The sequence below is a fragment of the Schistocerca americana genome, chromosome 6, assembly GCF_021461395.2.
Source record: "Schistocerca americana isolate TAMUIC-IGC-003095 chromosome 6, iqSchAmer2.1, whole genome shotgun sequence".
Taxonomy (NCBI): domain Eukaryota; kingdom Metazoa; phylum Arthropoda; class Insecta; order Orthoptera; family Acrididae; genus Schistocerca; species Schistocerca americana.
Window position 1 is genome coordinate 77,058,347 of NC_060124.1, and position 18,240 is coordinate 77,076,586.

General features: G+C 41.3%; 1 protein-coding gene across 1 annotated transcript in view; it reads right to left on the reverse strand.

Moving 5' to 3' along the window:
- The window catches only part of LOC124619464 (nuclear inhibitor of protein phosphatase 1), an 80,286-nt gene that overhangs the window by 44,976 nt on the left and 17,070 nt on the right, over positions 1 to 18,240 (reverse strand). The gene's annotated exons all lie outside the window — the stretch shown is intronic.

Here is an 18,240-nt window from a genome sequence, read left to right on the forward strand (position 1 = left end):
CCCACAGTGAATCTGTAAACTATACTCGTAGATTAAAGCCGCCTCCCATTAATACTGCACGAACTGTGTACAGCAGAATCAGGTGACCAGTAAAAGCATCCAATAATTAGCTTGAGTTCACCTAGGCATGCGACTCAATCCAGAGAACTTCATAGTCAGACTCAATTTCAACCTCAATAGACACACAATTTTTGCCGACAGCAATGAATACTCCCCCTCCTACGACATCTAATCTATCATTCCGATACACATTCCATACCTCACCAAATATTTCAGAGCTTTCTACTTCGGGTTTCAGCCAGCTCTCGGTTCCAAAAATAATCTGAGAGCAACAACTTTCCTGGAGGGTAGTAAGTTCAGGAACTTGGTTATGAATACTTCTACAATTTACTGTTAAAATTTTGACTGTTGAAATTTGTTTACTTCGCATGCGATCTGATTTTGCTCTCACTCGTACCAAACAGTCAACATTCATCAGAGGACCTCAAACTACCACCTAACCTAAAACCCCCTGTGCACTTCCCAAGTACACTGCTAGTTGTTGCGACCTTTGTGTAGCGCACCCTAACTTATCAAACTGAGACCTGCAACTCTCCACCCCATTGCGAAGGTGCATCTGCATCTGTGACTGTCTCAGGATCGATGGAGTGTCTGGTTGAGACCCTCCACTCTGCTCCAAACTAAAGTGAGAGCTCTGCTTGCACCCCACAAGCATGGCCAGTAGTCTTCACAACTTTCACCAGCCACCTGTAGGAACTGAGGATGACCTCAAACCCAAGCTACAAATGTCATTGGTGCTGTCATAAGCAACAACCTGTAGACTACTGCACTTTTCACCCTGGAGAGCTGCAAGCAGGGCCTCCTCCATACATTTCTGATGAGCCCCCATCCCTTCCCCTCCCTGGCAGACACACTGAGTGTACAATGGAATTCTTTCCAGCCCTGGACACTAGTTCCCTAAGAGGTTCCTTAACGCACCTAACACTGGAGCCCCCAATAACTAGTACACCCCTCCCCATTGTGCCTTCTCTCAGACCTTGCTGAAGGTCATAGAGTGAATGGCCAAAGTCAGATGACCAGCATCCACATTCACACTCCAATTCAAGCGACGTGTTCACATAACAACCCACCACTAACCCTGCACTGGGCGTGGATACACTGCTTTGGGTATGATGGAAGGTGCCCTGACAGCAGAGGCCATGAGCGAAGCAAGCGACACCTGAGGTGTCCCGTGTATCCCACCATCTTCTCCACTGCCACCACACCCTGAGGCAGTAGCCTGAAGACAGCACCTTCAGCAGTTCATCCTGTGTCCGCACACTACCGTTAAGAGCAATTTTTTTTTCCTTTTTCCTTCTTTTTTTTCTTTTTTTTCTTTTTTTTTTTTAAATGAGCTATGCATGTGATTTTCTAGTCTCCTGCTGCTTCACCACTGGAGATTGGTAGCTGGTTGAGCTGTGGTCAATGGTCACTGGCCATTCAAAACACATAAACAAACAGATGACTACTGCACTACAAAATATGCAAATGGTCACATTACTATTACTAAAACATGATACTACACCTCTCAAATACCAAAACATGCAATGAATTTAAGAATTAAACTAAGCAAGCACACAAAAATATGCAAAGAATTTAAGAATTAAAAATCTGAATCAAACAAAAGCAAAATATGTGACTTGCTGGTCTCCTGGTGCTGGTGCACCAGAGTGTCGCCAGCAAGCAGTAATTGCTGCTCACCCTGTTCATCACTATCAGGATAAGACAGGGATATGCAACATGTACTATGAGAAGACGGCTACAGAATCAGCATATAGCTATAATAAGGTATGGGAAAATTCAGCAAGATGATGAATGTCAGGTAGATTATAGATCAGGTATGTGCACATACAAATTGAGTTCAACAAAGTAGATGTGAAACCATGGAAAATTAGCAGGTATAAGAAACAAGATACTGCAATTCACTGCTGACAAAGTGCTCATCTAACTGTGATAGCTGTCAATACTTTTTGTTGAAACCTGCGGAAACTGCCCTAAAAGTACTTTGGAAATGAAATAAAATAAAAATTATATCTCACTAAATGCATATAACTAACGAAGCTGTAGGAAGATGTACAATTTGTCTATTTATGAAGAAAAATTACATCAGATGATCACAGTGGAAGAGACATTATGAACCAGATAATCCATTGAAGTCAACATTTTATAAAAGAAAATATTGTAATAATAATACTGTCAAGCGTATCTGCTGCAGCACACTTCTTCATACAGTATAATTCCACACTAAAGTCAGAAATGAATCTAAATAAGGCCTAATAATAGCGAAACAAGCCATCTGGCAAAGTAATTTTATAGGAGGATGCTCTTGTCTTAGTAGACTTCAAACTTGAAAAAGAGTTGAAAGTAAAGTGACAGAAGCAGTTAGCTATGTCCCCGAGTTCTACAAACTGACCTCCTTTAAGTCATACTCACCAATGGCCCTAGCTAAGATGGGGCGATGTACGCACCTCAACAACAATGGAAGGTTATCTGTCGAGAGGCCAGACTAATATGCAGCTCCCAAAAAGGTGTAGCAGTCTTTTCAGTAGTTGCAGGGGCAACAGTCTGCACGATTTATTGACCTGGCCTTGAAACATCAGCCAACATAGCCTTCCTGTGCTGGTACAGCAAATGGCTGAAGGTAAGTGGTGATTACAGCTGTCACTTTCTGAGGAAATCTAGGTCTACTGCATGGTTAACTGATGATGGAAGTCTCTTGGGTAAAATAGTCCCTCATTCAAATCTGTAGGCAGAGACTACTTAGGAGGATGTTGTTACCACGATAAACAAAACTAGCTAACTATGAATAAGAGTGCGAAATGTTAGAGGCCATAATTGGGTACATAGGTTCACAATTTATAAAGAGAAATGGATGTGTTAATATAGTGGGATGAGTGAAAGTAGGTGGCAGGAAGAACAAGACTTCTGGTCAACCAAGTACAGGGCCACTAAAAGAAAAAAAAAAATCATTTTGGGGTTACGTAAAAGTAAATCTAATACTGAACTAAAAACAGGAATGTGACTGAAGTACTACGAACAGCACAGCGAACACATTATTGTGGCAAAGACAGATATGAAGACAACATCCACCAAGGTAATGAAAGTTCATTTAACCAATAGCTCAGCACACTTCATGAAGAATGTAATAATGCCAATTCCAAAGAAGACAGTCGCTGGCTGATGAGAATATTACTCAGTTGAGTAACAAGTCATGGCTGCAGAATATCGACACGAATTACTTATAGAGGAATGCATAAACTGGTAGTAGCCAATCGCAGGAAAGATCTGTCTGAGTCACAGAGAGATGTAGGAACACACAAGGGAATACTGATCCTATGACTTATCTTAGAAGATACAATGAAGACATACAAACCAACATTTGTACTATTTATAGGTTTCGAGATTGGAAACTATTCTTTCATGTTATGAAGGTAACAGGGATAAAATACAGGTAGCGAGAAGTTAACAAGGGCAATAGAACATACTCAAATTAAATAAAACTATGCTGAGAGAATTACATAAAGAAAGAGGACACTACAAGAAGTAAATCAGTTACGTTATTTGGGTAGCATTATAAGTGAAAATGGCTATTGTAGGGAAGATACTGAATGTGGACTGGTAATAACAAGTAAAGGGACTTCTGAAAAAGAGAACTCTGCCAACTTCAAATATAAATTAAGATGTTAGGAATTGTTTTCAAAAGATATTTGTCTGGAGTGTTGAAATGTGGATGATAAACAGTTCAGTTAAGAACAGAAAATAAGCAATTGAAATAGCTGAAAGATATGTCCACCATTTGAATTTCATGATTTTAGCCTTAAACCATCATCAAGTAAAACAATGTTGGGTATAATTGGACTTTGTTAACCCATTAGCACCCAGCATCCTAGTTATAGGACAGTTCCTTTCCATTGCTGAACCATGCAACAGTGAACTCCACATAATTTCTGTCTGCATTCAATGTTGCCTCCACACTTTCAGCTACAGTCCATTTGGAGTCCAAGTTTCTTGATCTGTGTTTACACGTCTTTATGTCAACACTAATGAATTTCTTATTGCGCACATGATATGATTTTGTTTGCTAGAAGTCTTACAAGACGGGTAAGTAAATTATATTATTTGGTATTTGAATGCTAAAAGTCTATTTATGCCAGTTGTATAAAATACCTGAAGAAAATAACAATCTCGTACTAAAAATTTTGAGTTGAGAATGGTGTCTTATAAACAGGGTGCTGGGCTATTATAAAATACACACTTGAGTTCCTTTTCTTTCAGGAATTCTAATCTGTGTCAGCGGAAAACACTGAAATCAGCTGAGGAGGCGACAGAAAACTTGTTTCCTGTGGAGATAGAGGCAGATATGGCTATATTATCACTTAATGTCGATGAACTGATAGATGAGAGTTTCAATGATTATGAAACAAGGTATCCTATGGTGCAGGATACTCCAGTGACAGTAGAACAATGTGCCAGAAGACAACAACGTTCCAAGCCATTCTACAGCATCTTCAACTAGTGCCAAGGAAACTGAAGTTCAGTCACAACCGCAGAATCTTCTAAAAAGAAAAAGAGTGAACCAAAAGCAATATGGACTAAGACAGTTTTGGCAATGTAGGCAGTCTGGCAAAAATTAGCCGAGAAAATATTGTGAACACACTTAACAAAGTTATATGCCACTGGACATTTTTAAGGAATTGCTTACTTCTGAACTGCTAAACAGCATTATGGAAGAAACTGAAAAGTATGTAAAACAGTGGAAAAATTTGCCACAGTATTCTACCTCAGGTAGATGAACTGAAAGTTTTTATTGGTGTCTTAATTTTATCTGGATATCACACATTGCCCAACAAGAGAGATTATTGGTCTGAAGATGATGACCTGGTGGTGATCCATGTAAAAAGTGCCGTACCACATGACAAATACCTTGAACTAAAAACAATGCTTCATTTTGTAGGTAATAATGAAGCAAATACTAACAAAAGTGATCAAGGATTCAAGGTTAGAAATTTGATTATCACTATGAATAAAAACTTCCAGAAGTGGGGAATTTTTTTATGAAAATCTCTTGGATTTGCCGAAGCAACTTCTAAAAGGGAAAGCCATTAGATTTGAGTATAAATTTTAGGCTTTGTGTGGAAGTGATAACTATTGTTATAATTTTGATCTGTTCTGAGGGAAGGAAGTCTCTGAAGAGTCTCAACCTTTGGGAAACTGAGTTGTGAAAAAATGCTAGAGTGTGTTGCTGACCCGAACTGCCATATCATATGTTTTGATAACCTTTTTAGTTCATATTATCTGTTTGTAAAATTAAAACAGTTGGGTTCCGTACCACAGGTACAATAAGACATAACTAGACTGTTCATTGCCTTTTCAAAGCAGATAAAACCTTAGCACAGAAAGATCAAGGAAGTTATGATTCCCATTTTGACACAACCCATCAAATCACCATGGCACAGAGGAATGACAACACCTGTTTCATTGGCAAAAAAAATGATCTAATTGAGCCTCTGGTTTCAGTTTCTAGATGAAAAAAAGAACAAAATGAAAAGAAGCTCATCAAACAGCCCTGTGTTGAGAGTCAGTACAACAATTATATGGGCGCCACAGACCACTGTGACTGGAACTAGAGAAACATATAACTGCAGTTCACAGGAAAAAAAGGTATTGGCCAATTTTCATTAGAATTGTTGGCATGGCTGCGTAAACACATATGTACTCTCAGGAATCACAAGCATCAAGGATATTCAAAGATACAGTGCCACCTCATTTCTGAAAATAGGGCAGAATACAAGAAGAAGCATTAGCAGACCAGAACCACAGCAGGAAGAAACTTCTAGATACTGTAGTGTTGGATGGGAGCGGCCACATTATTAGTAAAAGAGAAGATACCAATTCCAAAACTGTTAGGGGAAGCCTCTCACAGTTTGCACTCAATGTGATGTCAGTTTATATTCTCCTTGTTTTCTAAAATTTCATAATCAACCACATTACCCAACTAATTGCTTTGATTAATCTAACTAGCTAATAATTTCTATTAATACTGGTTTACAAGCATTTAGAGCAATAATAATCAAATTCAATATTTTTAGTAACTCTAACTCATTGTTGTAAAAAAAATACCCACTAAAAAAAAACTGGGTGCTAATGGGTTAAGTCATCATCAAGATATATTATACCAGGTGTCCGCCCATGTTGGCAAGGTCCAGAACTCAAGGAAGGAGATGGCTGGTAAACACACAGAACAGTTAATTTCTTATGGATATCTAGCTTTGTTAGTTCACCAACTGTCAATTCAAGATGTGTATCTACACTACTTTTAATCAGATTTTCTCTAGTTGTAAAATGTGTGGTACATCTGATTTAAATACCTGATCCCTCACAGTTTAATGCAGTTCTACAGCAGTAACTTGCATCTTCATATGAAAATAGCACTAAATGCTGTGTTTAACTGTCTCTACAGCAGTGCTCTGCAATTTATCTTCAAGCTGGTGTAGTTTATTTCAAATAACTACTCTTGTTGATAAAGGAATAATTCCAAGCGAATTTCAGTGTTACCTTGTATCTTTCATATACCCTTTGAAGAAATCTCTGGACTAGTTAAAATACTTTTAAATGAGGTGAGCATGTTGTAATGATTTATGCTAAAAAAGGAATAGTCCTCCTGCCCATGAATTCTGATGGGGAGCCAGCAGTAGGAAAAACAAGAGCCGGAAAAAAGTAGAACAAGGGCTAGGAGGAAAGGATTGGCAGAGGAAGCCACCTAGAAGAATTTTGCACAGGGACTCCATACATAATTTATTGGCCATGAACTGGAAGTTGAAACTGAAGAAATTGCAATAAGGCAGGAAACTAAGGAGATCGGACTTGCATAAATTGAAGGGAACCAGAGGTGGTTGTGAGTTTCAAAGGTAGCATCAGGCAATGTTGGACTGAAACAGGCAAAAGAAAGAAAGGAAAGAAGGAAGGAAGGTAGGTAGGTTAAGATTTTAACATCTTGTGAGCAAGGAGGTCATTAGGGATGGGTCACAAGTATAGAATAGGGAATGATGGTGATGGCCTTTCAAAGGAACCATCACAGCATTTACCACAAGTGCTTTAGGGAAATCACAGAAAACACAAATCCAGGTGGTCGGACAGGGATTTAACACCCCAGAATGTGTGTCCCGTACATTAACCACTGTGCCACCTTGGTCAGTGAAATGGGGAAAAGACACACAACAGAACACAAAAGGGATCTTTGAGTGATGAAATAGGGAATGCAGCAGAGGATCTCACAGGTAAGAAGGTAAGCACTTGCATTTCAACAGTTGGCATCCCTTCCACACCTAAAACTCCCTCCCACATAGCCTGGACACCCATGTACGAAATATCTGCAGTGACAAGAACTCCCTTGCCCAGTATGCTGAGGGTCTCACCAAGGCCTTCACAGACAAGACACTACACCCCACACCTAGTCTGCAGACAGATCTCCCATGCCATTTCCCCTCATACAGCTAGTCCTCCCACCATCACCAAGAACAACCCACAAAGGAGTCTCCCCTACATCACCCAGTACCACCCCGGATTGGAACAACTGAACCACATTCTTCACCAGGGCTCTGATCACCTGTCATTATGCTGTGAAATGAGGGACATGCTACCCAAGATCCTTCCACCTTTCCTGAAGTGGTGTTCCATTGCCTATCAAAACTGCAAAGCATCATAGAACATCCTTATGTCACTCTCAATCCCAATCCCTTGCCACAAGGATCATATCCCTGTGAGAGACCCAAGGGCTAGACCTGCCCAATTCACCCACCCTGCACTTCCTATTCCAGTCCTGGCATAGGCTTAGCCACCTGTGAAAGCAGCCATGTCATATACCAGCTCAGCTGCAATCATTGCATGACCTTTTATATTGGTATGGCTACCAATCAGCTGTACAACAGTCTGAACAGCCAGTGCCAAACTATGGCCAAGAGCAAAGTAGACCACCCTGTGGCCTGACATGCAGATGAACGTAAAATGCTTGATTTCAATGAGTGCTTCACTACCCAAGCCATCTGGATCCTCCCCTCCACCACCAGCTTTTCTGAAATGTGCAAATGGAAGCTATCCTTACCACACACTCTCCACTCCTGAAACTATCCCAACCTTAGTCTACAGTAACTCAACCTGCATTAACATACTGTCCCCAAACCCTCCACCCGACAGTTTCCATCTCCTCTGTCCTATCAACTCCTCCTTATTCTCATCTCCCTCCCTCACCGTGCGGCACCTCTGCCAATGCACCTGGCCATCTTTCCCTGCTCCTCTCCTTTTTCATTTCCTGCTCCCCCACCCGCCCCACCTCCCTGCTCCACAGCCTCCCAACGCAGTGCCTGTTGGCTATCTAGTCCCTGTACACTTTGCCAGAGCATGGACTTCTTTCCCACCACCTGTACACTGCTATCTCTTCCCCTTCCCCACCTCCTATAGACATGACAGCTGAATTCTGGTCTGAGGTGTTGGAGATGGTAGTCATGGGCATGAAGTGTGCTTGTTTGCATGAATGAACGTGTGTGTGTTTATTTTACTGATGAAGGGTGTGGCCAAGAGCTAATGCGTAAGTGTCTTTTAGTTGTGCCTGTCTGCAACTTAATGTGTCATCTCTCAACAAGGGAAGTGGCCAGGCATCTCAGAGTGAACCAAAGTGATGTTGTTCAGACATGGAGAAGATAGACAGACAGACAGGAACTGTCGATAACCTGCCTTGCTCAGGCCGCCCGAGGGCTACTACTGCAGTGAATGACCGCTACCTACGGATTATGGCTCAGAGGAACCCTGACAGCAGCGCCACCATGTTGAATAATGCTTTTCATGTAGCCACAGGACATCATGTTACAACTCAAACTGTGGGCATTAGGCTGCACTTCACTGCCAATGTCCATGGCAAGGTCCATCTTTGCAAACATGACACCATGAAGCGCGGTACAGATGGGCCCAACAATATGCTGAATGGACCGCTCAGGATTGGCATCACATTCTACTAACCAATGAGTGTTGCACTGCCTTCAACCAATCGTCAGAGACGTGTTTGGAGGCAACCCAATCAGGCTGAATGCCTTAGACACACTGTCCAGCAAGTGCAGCAAGGTGGAGGTTCCCTGCTGTTTTGGGGTAGCATTATGTGGGGCCGACATACACCGCTGGTGGTCATGGAAGGCGCCATAATGGCTGTGCGATACATAAATGCCATCCTCCAACCGATAGTGCAACCATATCGGCAGAAAATTGGCGAGGCATTTGTCTTCATGGACGACTATTCATGCCCCCACCGTGCACATCTTGTGAATGCCTTCCTTCAGGATAACATCGCTTGACTAGAGTGGCCAGCATACTAGCATATTCTCCAGACGTGAACCCTATCAAACATGCCCAGGATAAATTGAACAGGGCTGTTTATGAATGAAGTGACCCACCAATCACTCTGAGAGATCTACACCTAATCACGGTTGAGGAGCGGAACAATCTGAACCAACAGTGCCTTGATGAACTTGTGGATAGTACACCACGACGAATACAGGCATGTGTCAATGCAAGAGGACATGCTACTGGGTATTAGAGGTACCGATGTGTACAGCAATCTGGACCACCACCTCTGAAGGTCTCACTGCATGATGGTACAACATGCAATGTGTGGTTTTCAGGAGCAATAAAAAGGGAGGAAGTGATGTTTATGTTGATCTCATATTCCAATTTTCTGTAGAGGTTCTGGAACGTTTGGAACTGAGGTGATGCAAAACTTTTTTTGATGTGTGTATATGTTAAATAACGAAGGAATATGATCTATTTAAATTGTTGGAAAGAAAAACAGAAGAATTAAACACAATTTTCTATTTTCACGATACTAAATGTAAGCAAAAATACAACAACCACCCAAATGTACAATCTTTTAGTGTTTTCTGGGATAATACGTAAAGAAAAGTGAAAACTTTAACAGTAAGTATAAGAAACACACTAACATATATATTTGCTAACAAGGGAACCTCCCCATCGTCCCCCCCTCAGATTTAGTTATAATTTGGCACAGTGGATAAGTCTTGAAAAACTGAACACAGATCAATTGAGAAAACAGGAAGAAGTTGTGTGGAACTATGAAAAAATAGGCAAAATATACGAACTGAGTAGTCCATGGGCAACATAGGCAACATCAAGGATAATGTGGGCACAGGAGCGCCGTGGTTAGCGTGAGCAGTTGCAGAATGAGAGGTCCTTGGTTCAAGTTTTCCCTCCAGCAAAAAGTTTAAATTTTTATTTTCAGGTAATTATCAGAGTTCAGGCACTCACACACAATCAATTTCGCTCTCCAAAATTCCAGGACATGTTCAGATTTGCTTGGACATATGCAGGATTTGACAGTCTACACTCGGAAAAATTTGAAAATGTTAAAAAGATATGTTTTGACAGAGCACAGAGAAAACTGTGTGACTGTGAAACTGTTGCATTCATTTGTTGCAGTTTATGTGACACACTCTTATGTTTTCATCACTTTTTTGGGAGTGATTATCACATCCACAAGAAAACCTAAATCGGGCAAGGTAGAAGAATCTTTTTACCCATTCGCCAAGTGTGCAAGTTAGGTGGGTCGACAACATATTCCTGTCATGTGACGCACATGCCGTCACCAGTGTCGTATAGAATATATCAAACATGTTATACTGGATCAAATGTTTTCGGTTCCCATTGGAGAGGCACGTCCTTTCGTCTACTAATCGCACGGTTTTGCGGTGCGGTCGCAAAACACAGACAATAAAATTATTACAGTGAACAGAGACAACAATGAACGAACGGACAGATCATAACTTTGCAAAAATAAAGTAAGCAAACTTCTCGCTCGAGGGTAGACTTGAACCAAGAACCTCTCGCTCCGCAGCTGCTCACGCTAACCACGGGACCACGGCGCTCCTGTGCTCACAGCAGCCTTGATGTTGCCTATCATGCCCATGGACTACTCAGTTTGTATATTTTGCTTATTTTTTCATAGTTCCACACAACTTCTTCCTGTTTTCTCGATTGATCTGTGTTCAGTTTTTCAAGGGCTATCCACTGTGCCAAATTATAACTAAATCTGAGGGGGGTGCGTTGGGGAGGTTCCCTTGTAAGTAACCTGTAGCAAACTAACTGTTATTATAATATAAATGATTTATCTTCACAAGAGCACAAAAACTCATCTGTCTCTCCTGGCACATGACTGGAGAACAAAAAATAGCAAAGGAGATACTGAATTTAATTAACGAAAGATGAAAGTATAAAAATGCAGCAAATGAAGAAAGGAAAAGGGAATACAGCCATTTAAAAAAGTGATTGGCAGAAAGTCCAAAATTGCTAAGCAGGGTGGCTAGAAGACAAATGCAAGGCAGTAGAAGAACACAAAATTACAGGAAAGATAGCTGGTGCATACTGGAAAATGAGAGAGACTTTTGGAGAAAAGAGAAGCAACTGTATGAATATCAACAGCTCGGACAGCAAGCCATTAGTACGCAAAGAAGGGAAAGCTGAAAGGTGGAACAAATGTACAGAGGGGCTACACATTGGAAATGAACTTGAGGACAACATTATAGACAGGAAAGGAAGCAAGTGAGATGAGATGGGAGATATAATACTCAGAAAATCTGACAGAGCACTGAGTGATAAAAGTGGAAACAAGGCCCCTGGAATGGATGACTTTCCCTCAGAATAATTGAGATTCTTTGGGGTGAAAAATTATTCCACTTGGTGTGCAAGATATTTGAGACACCTAAAATACCTTCAGATTTCAGGAAGGATAAGATAATTTCAAAGAACCTTGGTTCTGACAGGTGTGAATACTGCTGAATCAGCGTAATGAATCATAGCTGGAAAATACTGACACCAATTATTTACAAAAGAACTGAAAAAACCTATGCTCATAGCAATTGTCAGCTTAGGGAAAGCTTTTGACAGTGTTTGTTGGAGTACACTCTGAAATTCTGAAGGTATCGGGAATAAAATGTAGGGGGCGAAAGGGTATTTACAACTTGCACAGGAAACAGACTGCAGTTATACGAGTCAAAGAACATGAACGGCAAGTAGTGACTGAGAAGAGAGTGAGACAGGGTTGTAGCCCATCCCCAATGTTATTCAATCAGCACAATGAGCACAAAATAAAGTACACTAAAGATAAATTTGGAAAGGGAATTAAAGTTCAGGAACAACACTGAAAGGAATGTATAGTGTTTTGAAAAGAGAATATAAGATGAATAACAACAAAAGTAAGACAAGGGTAGTGGAGTGTAACTGTTTTAAATCGGGTGATACTGAGGTAATTAGAGTAGGAAATGAGAAACCTAAAGTAGTAAACAAGTTTTGCTCTTAGGGCAGTAAAATAACTATGATGGCGGAAGTAGAAAGGAGATAAAAGGCAGACAGGCAATGGCAGGAAAGTATCTTTGAAAAAGAGGAATTTGTCTACATATAATATAAATTTAACTGTTAGGAAGTATCTCCTGAAGGTATTTGTCTGAAACGTAGCTTTGTATGAAAATTAAATGTGGACAATAAGCAATTTAGACAAGAAGAGAACAGAATGTTTTGAAAAGTAATGCTGAAGATGTGTAGATGGAATAACAAATGAGGAGATACTGAAAAAAATAGGGGAGAAAACAAATTTATGGCACAACTTGAATAAAGGAAGGGATCAAGTGACAGGACACATCCTGAGGCATCAATGAATTGTCTGTTTAGTAATGGAAGGAAGTGTGTGGAGTGAAAATTGTAGAAAGAGACCGGAGCTTGAATACAGTAAGCAGGTTCACACAGATGTAGGTTGCAGTACTTATGCAGAGATGAAGAGGCTTGCAGAGGATAAACTAGTGTGGAGAGCCACATCAAATTAGTCTTCAGGCTGAAGACCGCAACAACAACAACAACATTTATCTATATATAGACTCTTTCTTCAACAAATCAACTGAAGCCCTTCAAAGAGCTTTAGTCCCAAAACCAAGATGATGATGATGATGATGATAAGAAAATTATGAAGTATTTTTAAAAGAGCTTGGACCTTCTGACCAAGAAAGCTCATGCCATGTTTGGTAATGCCCACAAGACTGCGGACTTCAAAAGGATCTCCCTGAGACATACTTTTTCAAGGGCATTATAAGCAAATCAAATATGGGATGAAGTGTATATGGAAAAAATGTAGATCATAAGTTCTCTAAATTCTGCACATTGTTCACATTCATTTTTGAGGAAACGTTTCTAAAAGTAGCCACTTCAAGAGTAGCAGCTAAGGAAAATAGATGGATAACTGCAGGTATCAGAAAATCTACCCAGATACTTAAATTTCACCATTCTTTACAAAAGCACTGCACTAATCCACTGTTCCTAGATTACTATCGCAGATACAAAGCGACATGCAGGAGGATACTGACTGCTGCGAAACTCATTCAGTGACAAAAAATATGTAATGCAGAAAATAAAAACAAAGTAGTATGGAAAGTCATAAAACATGAAACTGTAAAATGCAGACACAAGTATAACAACATACAAATCAAATATTGGGGAGAGGGTACAATAACAAAACATCCTCTGCAATTGGTAAATTTTGTAAATGACTATTTCTTCAGAATTGTAGAGAAGCACTGACAAAATATTGCTAAAACACATGTAGCATTCACAATTACTTATACAGCAAGCACATTGATGATGATTCCACATAACAGAGACTGCAGTCAGAAATACAATACAGAAATTAAACAATAAGAAGTCAGCAAGCATAAATGAGGTTCCAGTCTAGTTCCAGTATAGAAAGCATAAAAGCCCCTATCAATTCACTACTGTCCATAGTCTCAAAAATAAGTGAATCAATCTTGAAAGTTAGACTAATGAATTACATGAACAAATACAACCTTTTTAACAAAGTGCAGCTTGGTTTCCAAAGTGGAGGAAGTATCATATTAGCCGTTGCAGGGTTCACAATAGTGGTACTTGAAGCTCTTGATAAGGATGACAATGTTAGACACGTAATCTTATTACACCATTCTGTGAGACTTAAGGAAGAGAGATACAAATAAATGTAACATATAGTTCAATGGAAATGAATGAAAGTGGAGCATATTTCCAATAATCTCCCAGTCGTGCACAGGAAGTTGGACGTCACATAGCGTGAGCATGACTATAGCATCAAATGGGGCTTTCCCCACAACACAAGGCAGCCGAAGAAATGAGGAAAAGACACCGTGTGTCAATCAGTGAGCAGTTACAGTCCACTGTGGTGGTGTTCTTCATTACAACATGGTTGGGGACAACAATCAGATTATTTCACAAAGAGAAGAATCATTGGGAAACTGAAAGAAGTATGAAGCATGATGAGTACAGCCCAAGAGTTTAGTATTCCCCACAGCACTGTATCACAAGCATGGGGAGCATTCTGAAGTGTACGTACTGCCGCCCGAAGGAGAGAAGGTGGTCGGCTATGGTAAACTACAGCAGCAGATCACTGCTACATTATGCAAAAGTGAAGAAGTGACCTGACTATCCACTGACAGGAGCACAAAAATTAATCAGGTAGCAATGACTGAGCGAGTTTATTTATCAAAGATTAACAGTGCATTTATTCTTACATTTACTGAAACAAAACACTAAATAAATCACTTCTTGAAATAGAACAGTAATATTTCTGGCAGCTGAAGGCTTCAGATTGACATCGAGTCTAAGTTCATTAAAAATACATTTTATAAGTCAAAGTCCCATTGGATGCTGACCGTTAAACTACAAACTGAATGAACAAAATTTAAGTCACACAGGGAGCAAAACTGTCGAACTTCAAAGTGTAGCCATTTGAAAGTTGAACAGGAAAAAATTTATAAGTCTGCAAATCTGCCACAATGACAGATTTCCTGACTTCTTTGGCAAGGACGCCACAAACACTCTAAGCCCACAGCACGCAGCTCCCAGGATTGCGAAGTCAGATGTGAATGCAGCGATGTCGAGGAGGCAGCTCTTGTGTGAGAATCCTGATTGATGGAAACTTTGTGTAATTGGCACCTGCCCCTGGAAACTCACCCTGAGTAAACTGGTCAAGCCTAGCCTGAGCACAGCCCTAAATACCAGTCAGCACTAGGATACAGTTGGGCCTATTTCTGATCATGTGTGTTGCAGAAGAGGATATGTCCATGTGGCCTGTAACCTGTGGATGGATGAAGCATGGCCATCTGCCTTTCAGAAAATTGTCAGTTGTATGTTAGGCATCTTCGAAGCACTGATGTCATGTTGGTTGCTAATGCTGCACGCATTAAGCCCTAGTAATGCAGGACCCACTTCAAACAGTGGGTGCAATTGTAATCACATTTAACAGGACTGCAAGACAAGCAACCTCACCAGCACAGTAGCACAGCTCCATTTGTACTGATGCAAAAACACAGGGACTGGGCAAATGAGGTGTGGGGTCATGTGCCCTTCTCCGATGAGAGAAGATTCAGTCAAGTAGCAATTCTGGAAGTACCCTCATATGGCCAGATGTGGGAACATGTAATGCATCCAGGAGCATCATCGAACATGATAGTTTTGGTGGTCCAGGTGTTATGAAGTGGAGAGGCTCTATACTGAATGGGTATCTTGACCCCCAAATCTTTGAACATTCTATATTCACTGGTCAGTAGTATTCTTTCACTGTGCTCCTTCCCCATGTGAGTCTTTTCAAGGGTGCTTTTGACCCTGACTTCATTTTTACGGTTGACAATGCACGACTGCATCAAACAGTGCAGGAGGAGGAGGAGGAGGAGGACAAGCTATTGGAACGAGAAGATATTCAACAAGTGGACTGGCCTGCCTGTGCCCCCAACTACTTCACTGAGCACATGTCCAAAGTGTTGGGGAGAGGTGCTGCAGAACATCCATTTCGTACTGTCACCAGTGCAGATTGCAATGGAGGCAAATGCGCTGGCCTGGGTAGTGGTACAGAATAGTGCAGAAATATGCCACAGAGGGTACACATGGTATGTAGTGTCAGACCCACTGATGGAGGTGTTTACCTGTGAGCAACAGTAGGCCGAGCAGGCCCAAGCTTATGATGAGTTCAACTACCACAGAGTTCCCTTTACGCATCATGCCAAGTATTGTTACTGAGTGCTCAGGCAACAGCTGCCCACACCAACCACATGGTGGGTTATTCCCATGTATGTCTCTATTTGGTTTTGGACTGCTAATTATCCCCTGAAGTAACCACGCTGACTGTGTAGTGTAGCAACATTGTCACACCAGTGCAGATACTAAAGTAGTGACAAAGGACTTTCTTTTGTGTGCACCACATGTTTTTGTTTTTCTTTTTCTAGTGTTAATTTTTGGCCATCATGGACCCAGAATTTCTGCAATGCAGGTAGGAACAGTTGTGCCTACAAAAGGAACAACAGCAGCTGGATCAAATGCAGCTGCTAACGAAACAGAATGCAGAGACGGTTCACACCCTTGCCCCTCTGATAAAGGGTCAGGTGCCCGTTGTGCATTTTTCTTATCCACTGGCAACACTGTTTGCCAGTTTTGATGAATCTACTGGAAGGCAGTTCCTAGTTGCACTGCCAGGTAAGGCATATAATCAATCCAGTTGGTAAAGCTGCCTTATTGTTTTACAGCAGTGTGAGTTTATTTTAAGTTGTCTAAAATTTGAAGCCCTCCGCTGGGCCCAAGAACCCCCCATCTGACAATCTTTGTCAGTTGCTGACAGTATTTTGGACACCAAATCCATGTCGAAGTGGAACACTTGCAGTATAACTAGCACCACAAGTGCCCTGAGCAGTCATATGAGGCACGAATCATCGATTTGCAGAGAATCAAGTGCAAGTGCTATTTCAAGTGTCCAAAATGTGCTCCCTCTCTCATGCATACCTGCTCATACGGAACATGATTGTCCAGTCAGTGCCTGATACCAAGGTTCGACCAAGGGCGTTGACCTTGTCCAATCCTCCTTAGTCAACATCGCTCAGACTGCGGACTCCCACAAGCTGATGGTGGCGACGAGGTATGTCTTTTCTGATAATTGGCAGGTGGCTCAGTTAGAGTCCTCAGCATCTTCCTTCTTCCGCTCATTGGGTGAGCCAATGATTCTGTCCCAATTGTCTGTTGTTGCATGTTCATTGGGATTCCCCACATGTGGAAGAAGGTGTGGAGTATGCCGTCGAATAGATCATTTAGCAACTGTTTATGACAGTTGGCGAGCCGCAAGTCAATTGTCTGATGCCCCTATGTTTTTGCAGGACTGCCGTCCCATGCAGGTCACCCCAATATATTTTGATGACGTTGTATGTGGAGGGGTGGCCAGTCTACTTTCAAGTTGACAAGGGAGCAACAGGCAGTCTCTTGGGGTGGTTGGAGTTGCAACAGCTGCTGCTTCAAGTTGTGGCTTACAGCAAACTGTGCATTCCTTTTCATAGGCAATTCTCCATCTCCGTGTGCTATAAGAATGTGGAATGGCAACTTCCATTGTTGATGGTCAATTCCCAGTTGGTGAAAATATTTCTGGGCTAGACGCCTTTTCTATTTTAAGCTTCCATATTGTTGATTAAGAGCATTTAGTGTCTACATCTGTTACTTTTAACAGTTTGTACTCCTTACTGTGGTCATACAACCTGCTGTTTGAAAATATTCTCAGCCAGGCTGAAAATTTCAAGGCACATTTCTCTTAAGCTTTTACCAGTGCCTAAATTTTGTCACCCTCATCCCATCCCCCATACCACAAATGAGAACGTACAGGCCAAGCTGCAGCACTGACAGGATCAAGGCAGCATTTCTTCAACGTCATCAAGTCAGTGGGTAGTGATTCAAAAGCCCAACAGCACAGTGCATCTTTGCGGTAATTTTAAATAGACACTCAATGTGCAATATGTCGCAGATGCTTAACCAATTCTGTGGCCGATGGAGTTTTTGGCAAAGTTGTCGGTGGGGCCATTATCTTTCGAGCATGGGAGTGTGTGATACCTACTTGCAGTTGGTGTTGGATGAAGTCTCCCAGACCTTTTTGGTCCTCAAAACCCAGTCTGGGCCAGTTTAATCACTTGCCTTGTCTCGTAATCTCGTCTGCACTGGTAACAGAACTTGGAGCAGCTGATTCAGGACATTCCCTGTTGCATCAATTACCTTGAAGATATCTGGGTAACAGTCATGTCAATTTTGCGGATTTGTTTTTGGGCAGCTTGGTGTGGTTGTTGGTGTTCGACACATTGTTGTCCT